The sequence below is a fragment of the Suncus etruscus genome, chromosome 20 (assembly GCF_024139225.1).
Source record: "Suncus etruscus isolate mSunEtr1 chromosome 20, mSunEtr1.pri.cur, whole genome shotgun sequence".
In the NCBI taxonomy this organism is placed as follows: domain Eukaryota; kingdom Metazoa; phylum Chordata; class Mammalia; order Eulipotyphla; family Soricidae; genus Suncus; species Suncus etruscus.
In genome coordinates this window covers 33211631-33219033 of record NC_064867.1, presented here as the reverse complement: position 1 = coordinate 33219033, position 7403 = coordinate 33211631, and positions in this window count along the sequence as shown.

The following is a 7403-nucleotide window of genomic DNA, read 5'->3' as shown; positions in this document are numbered from 1 at the left end:
TAATGAATATTATCTGTTCTCAGAAATCACACCTGGAAGGCTCAGGGGACCATATGGGATGCCGGGAATCGAACCCAGGTTGATGTATGTAAGGCAAACGCCCTACTGCTGTGCTATTGCCCCTACCCTCTATAGTGAATCTTTTCTTTTCTTGGTTTTTGGAGCACACTCCAGCTCTGGGCTCAGAAATCGCTCCTGGCATGCTTGGGGGACCATGTAGGATGTGGGGATCAAACCCATGTTAGTTCCAGGTCGGCCGTGTGCAAGGCAAATGCCCTACTTCTGTGCTATCACTCCAGCCCCTATAATAAATGCTTTTTCATTCTTCCTCTATCCTAAAGGTTCCCAAATTATTTAGTGTACCAAGCCTTTAAAAAAAAAAAAAACAACTTAGCAATCTACAATTGCACCCAAGGTTACTGTGACTTTCCCTATCATTTCAGTATTCCGCCATTTTGAGAACATGATTTATCTCATATAATTCAGCCCTTGACCCATCCAGCAATTCATCTTACATTTTAATGCAGTTCCCAAAAAGTTACCAATATACATGTATGTACCACATCATGCTAAAAGTCCGCTATATCTGCCACGAACTTGGAGGATCTATTTTATCCCCTTATTTTATACATTTAAAACAAAGCCAACACCTTAAACTATTAATATATTGATCCAATACTGAACAATCAATAAACAAATGTTGTACTAATCACTTTCTCTGTGGCTGGTATTCTACAGGGTTTAGGCACTGTAGTAATGAACAGGACAGATAAAGACTGACATGGAGTTTTTGAGGAAGAAAAATTTCACACAGATGGTTACATAGTTCAGTGATAAAATCCATGGGGATCCAACTAAGTCTGCAAGTTAGAAAAAGAATTATGAGAGGTGGTTTTGGGGCCACACCTGGTGACGCTCGGGGGTTACTCCTGGGTATACGCTGAGAAATCGCTCCAAGAATAGGTACAACTATTTTTTTTTGTTTGTTTGTTTTGGGCCACACCAGGTGATGCTCAGGGGTTACTCCTGGCTATATGTTCAGAAATTGCTCCTGGCTTGGGAGACCCATATGGGACACCAGGAATCAAACTGTGGTCCTTCCTAGGTCAGCCGCATATAAGGCAAATGCTCTATGCTTCATCACCACTCCGGCCCCCATAATATTTTTTTAAAGTGGAAATAGTTTTTCTTCAAACAAAACCATATAACTTGAATTATCTAGTCCTGCCTCTCAAATAGAGGGGGAAATAATGGAGGGTACCAAGACCAAACAGTTGTATGATCACTAAGTAGTAAGCTAGACACAGAGGGGACCACTTATACTGGCAGCTCGGGAGATAAGGGTGGGGGATATGGGATGCAGGATGGGAATGGGGTGGAAGGAGGAAAACTTTGGTGACGGAATTCCCCTGATTCAATGTTAATATGTACCTAAAATATTACTGTGAAAGATATGTAAGCCACTTTGGTCAAAATAAAAATTATTAAAAAAAAGTTATTGTGATTATTATAAGAAAACTAAGAGCTGTCTCACCTGTTCCTCCCAAAAGAGATCTCAGACCAAAACGTAGAGCTAAAGATACATCTTTGAGGCAAAGATGGTTCTTGAGAATGGGAGAAGGTCAGTCTGAGTCCAGCAGTGAAGGCAGAACCTAAAGCCTGGACTTCCCAGTGACTCATCTTAGGTTGGAACCAAGGATTTCAAAGAGAAGGGTGTCACTAAGAGGGACCGCCTGAGTTGGAGATGGAGTTGGGGAGAGGCCACCTGAGCTGAGTTAGAGTTGGAGAGAGGACCCTGATTTTTGAGTTGAGAAACCTGAAATGCTGTGCCTGTATGAGATTTGACTTTCTTTTCCAAGTTTCCCTCCTATTAAATGATTTAAGGATTTTTCTCTTTTCTTCCACATTGGTTCTATTGAAGTAGTTGAAAAATGGGCCTAAGATACAGTGGCATGCTCAGGCTTTGGTATGGTATGGTATGGTATGTCATGGCATGACATGGTATGGTATGGTATGGTAAGGATGGCATAACCTGGTATGGTATGGTATGATATGGTATGGTAAGGCATGGTAAGATATGGTATGGTATGGTAAGGCATGGCATGGCATGGTATGGTATGGTATAGTATGGTATGGCATGGTATAGTATGATATGTTAGTCTTCAGTCTTCTGGAAACAGAGTTGATCATTGAACTAAATGCAGAACATAATGTCTCTTCCCAGCAGGATCCAACAGTGGGAGACATGAGCTTTGTGGTCTCTCTGCTTTCTCCATGTATTTCACATCTGGTAAGGAGACCATAAACATGCAGATAAAGGTATAAAAACTTGCTGTGTTAACAGCACCACCCACAGTGAGAACTTGAACGCTTTATCAGACTTTTTTTTTTTTATTGGAACCATTGTGATTTATAGTCCTTCCTAGTTGGATTTCAGGCATACAGTGACAGTTAATCAGGGCAATTCTCACCACCAATGTCAACCTCCCTCCACAAATGTTCCCAGTATGTATCCTATCTCAATACCCTTTGCCCCCCCTGGCCTGCCAGTATAACAGACCCATTTTAAGTTTAGATTATTATAGTTTGAGTCTCTTTATTTTATTATTGTTGACTTTGGCTTGGATATTTAGTTCTGTCCTTTTTCATCTCCACCAATACACCTGAAACCACTTGGCCCCTGACTCCCATCCTTTTTTATCTTAATTTTATAGAAAAATGTAGAAATATGAGGTAGAACAAAGTAATTCATTCCCTAAGGTTCTATAAAAAAAAAAAAGGGCGGAAGACCCTACCTAAAGATTTAAAAAAGTGGGGTGGCAGTTTTTTTTTTTTTGTAGATGTTTGCTTGTTTTTTGCATAGGCACAAAAAATGTTGGGGGAAATAGAAAGGAAAGCTCATTGGCCTAAGAAACATATCTATGAATCATCCTTCCATAGGCTCCGGACATATTAAGTTATCTAACCCCAAAGTCTTTCTTCATGGTCCCAGAAAAAGTTCTCCTCAATCATGGGTGTCATAGTCAGGCTTTTGTAATTAGAGATCTTGGTTTTTGCACAGATCCTATGTTGAAGCCAGGGTGTCACAGAGCGTCTTCTGGTTTCATCTCACCTTTAGGTGTCGAGGCAGGGAATTATGCCCTGAAAGCAAGTTGTTGCTGCTTCCAAGTTATCGAGGTGTTATATGATCCCACCCTGGAGCAAGTCAGTGCCAGGTCAACATTTGTGCCGCTCTTGGTAGAAGTTTGATTCCTGATGCTGTTGTAGAAAACCATGCTGGCTCCAAAGATGGAATGCAATGTTTGGAGGTGAACAGTTGATGTCCAGTTGACTGTGGCCTAAGTTAAGTCACTCTGTAATAAAATGTAAAAGGCCCCTCTGTAATATAATATTTATGATTTCCTATCCCTATTAGATTAAGAACTTCTTTCTATACATATTTCCCCATTTTAATGTGCCTATGCAAAAAGGAACAATACCACATGATGCAATACCACTACTGGTGCATGTGGGGTTAAAATAAACAAGCCAAACAATCCCTATAGCCTGGTTGTAACCTGAACTCAGACCCCAAGAGAAACTTATCTACTAGAATTTCCTACTAAGCAAATCCAAAAAATGGATAGGAAAAGCTACATCCACATAAAGAAATACACAATAATATTTCTTTTGACCACTATTCCCATTGCCACAGAATTCCTCTCCCACTGGCTTGGTTGTCCATCTGCTTTGGTCAGGAACACAGTAAACAGCAGAATTCAACTCACTGCATCCCAGCTCATTTGGTTATTCACTGCTGGAAACAAATTCAAGTCCATATTGGGAGTCAGAATGGGGAATTGAGTGAGCAGGATCTCAGCTAGCACCTCACTGGAGAGATCTTATAGTGTCTGGGTTATAAATGATTGGTGTTTGGGCTCCATAGAAGCTGATCAATACCTAACAACAAAAATGTATGGAGAATTGCATTCCTGCAGTGAAATGAGAGACACGGGTCTTAAAGCTGAGATTTAGGGACCAGAGTGATAGTACAGGTAGGGTTCTTGCCTAGCATGTGGCCAACTCTGGTTCCATTCCTGGCATTCTCTATGGTCCTTCTGAACCTGCCAGGAGTAATTTATAAGTGCAGAGCCAGGAGTATCCACTGAGCATGGCTGGGTGTGGCCCCCCAAACTACTACTACTACTACCAACAACAATAAATAACAACAACAACAATAATAGCTGGGTTTTAGGCAGAATCGCACTATCTGAGGAAGCAGGCTGGAAATGAAAGAGGTGAACTCTGTACAGGAATAGGAAATGCTGCTTCTCAACTTTAAAAATCTTTACTTTTATTACTATATTCTCCTGAGACTCTTCAGATCCCTGAGAAATGATGGATTTGGGTTTCTCTCAGAAAGTGAATTGACCAATTGTGATCATAAAAAACCGGAGCAATTTTTAATAGTTTTTTTAACATGCTTTCAAGAAATTGATGGGAAAACAAACTGTCCCTTCAAGCAACTGTATGGATGCCATAGACAGCAGCAAGCAGACTTTCTGGAATTTTCTCTTAGGTGGCGTCTCTTTCTTCTTTTGGTGGGGTGAGAAACTCAGGTCTACTGGCACCTGCAGAGACCAGTTAACATGTCAGGTTTCTACTGCCTTTTTTTGGGGGGGGGGATTGGGCCACACATGGTGGTGCTCAGGGGTTACTACTGATTTTGCACTCAGAAATTACTCCTGGCAGGCTCACAGGACCATATGGGATGCCAGGGATCAAACCCAGGCCAATCATGTGCTAGGTAAACACCCTACACACTGTGCTATTGCGCTAGCTCTGGGTTCTAACTTCTTCTAAATTTAATGACCATTTCTCAGAGCATCTCCCAGGATATTTCAGAAAGCCACTGATGGAGTTTGCACCAACAGGGACAAGACTTAGGGTATGTGTGGGATAACTGGCAGAATAGGAAGGAAAGAAGATTGGAAGGGAACCAAGATCAGAAAAAGCGTTGAAAATCACTAAACTATTTTTGGACTCTTTGATGCTGTTTTTCAAAAGCAAACCTTACCTTTATTTCCAGCACATCATTTGGTCACCTTGGAATGTTCAGGTTGCTTCCAGACTTGATTCTTCATTCATTTTAAAAACAAACAACAGGGAGCGGGAAGGTGGCTCAAGAGGTAAGGTGTCTGCCTTGCAAGCGCTAGCGTAGGACGGACTGCAGTTCGATCCCCCAGCGTCCCATTTGGTCCCCCAAGCCAGGAGTGATTTCTGAGCGCAAAGCCAGGAGTAACCCCTGAGAGTCAAACGAGTGTGCCCCCCCCCAAAAAAAAACAAAAAACAAACAACAGCAACAACAAACAACCAAAACACTTAGGTCAAACAGAACCTAAGAGCTGCTTTTTCTAAAATACCTCCCTGATGCACAGCCAGAGTATCTCCTATGACCTGGGGATTAGAGGCATTGGAGTGATCCCCCAAGACACAATGCTGGGTGCAGCCCTCACTTGCTGCTACTTCTGTTCTCTCACCTGATGGACCCCAGATAGAGCTGGCGCCCTCCTGCTTTTCCGCCTGAGACAGCACTGTGCTTTCTATTTCTCTCCTGCTGGCCCAAACACTCCTACTCTATGAACCTCACTTTTGATCCAAGAAGCCAACTTCATCCACACAGGGATCAGGGATTTAGATCCATCAAGAGCACAGGGAATGTTATATGACTATTGGAATCCAATAGTGCCTGACTTAATGAAGACAAAGGACTATCATTTATTACTGTGAGTTCTTTGGCATAAAATAAGAAACATCACGTTCAAGCTATTTATAAACCTGATATCCCCCCAGGGGAAATTTAGCAAATTAAGAAAAGTGAGGACAAAAGCAACCAATGTCCAGAGTGAGAAATGCAATATCCCTAGAATCCCACCAGATAAGATAATCAGAGGCTTATTAAAAGCTTAAATATAGAGCAATATGAAATTTCAAATTAAAGAGTTATCTTTAAAAATTAATTTATCAGGGCTAGAGTGATAGCACTGTGGTAGAGCATTTGTCTTGCACATGGCCAACCTGAGATGGACTCAGGTTTCAATCCCTGCCATCCCATATGGTCCTCTGAGCCTACCAGGAGTGATTTCTGAGTGCAGAGCCAGGAGTAACCCCTGAGCACTGCCGGGTGTGGCAAAAATATTTATTGAATCATCATGAATTACAAATATATTTATGATTGAGTTTCAGGAGTGCAATGTTTGAAAACACCAATCCTTTCACCAGTGTCCACTTCCCTCTACCAATATTATCCTGTTTCCCTCCTGCTCCCAAAGCCTGCCTCTCTAGCAGGCACTTTTTCCTAAAAGAATGGTCTTATTATATTCTTCTTAGGCCAGAGTAATAGGGGGGAGGGTATTTACCTTACATGTAGCTGACCCAGATTTCATCTCAAGCATCCCATATGGTCCTCCAAGACAACCAGAAGTAATTTCTGAGGGCAAAGCCAGGAGTAACCTTTGAGAGCCACCAATGTGACCCAAAAACAAACGAACAAAAAGAATAGTCTTAATAACAATAAAATAACAATTATTGTACTTTTTTAATATATTGGACCACACACAACTGTCTCAGGGTTTACTCCTGGATTGGTAGTGTTCAGACATCACTCCTGGAGAAGCTCAGGGATCATATGGGGCCAAGATCAAATAGGGTTTGCTACATGTAAGGCCTGTCCTATCTGTCTGGTCCCTTATCTCTTTCTTATAATAATATACCATAAATATTATAAACATAATAAGTCTCTTATTTTATCTTGTGGGATTCTAGGGATATTGTATTTTTTTACTCTGGACATTGGTTGCTTTTGTCCTCACTTTCTTAATTTGCTAAATTTCCCCTGAGGGGTTATCAAGTTTATAAATAGTTTGAACTTAATGTTTCTTATGGTGACATTAGAGTATCTCCATAGAAATATCATTCTAGTGCCAGAAAGTTGTAGTTACAGCATATGGTCTCCTCAGTATCTCCAGGAGTGCCCTTAGAGCACAACTGGATATGACCCCAAACCAAAATAAAAATAACAAGCCCCCAACTCAGAATAGACTATATCAAAGATTTGGAATATGAAGCTTTTTTTTTTCTTCAAGAAAAGAACTAGGTTGAAACGGTCCATTTTCAAAGAAAAAGAAAATCAAGACAACCCAGGGTTGATTTGACTCTAGTGTTAAGGCTATTGGTCTGACCACAAGACTACCTCAGAAGTCAGATCACATACCTGTGAGAGATCCTGATTTTGATCCCTCTACCCTGAGCACCAAATGTGTGACCATGGTAACCTCCAGGCACTTCTGGGCCCTGGCACTACACCCCCTGGACTCCAGTACCAAAATTTCAGGTCTATTTTTATAATTTATTAGTTTTGGAGC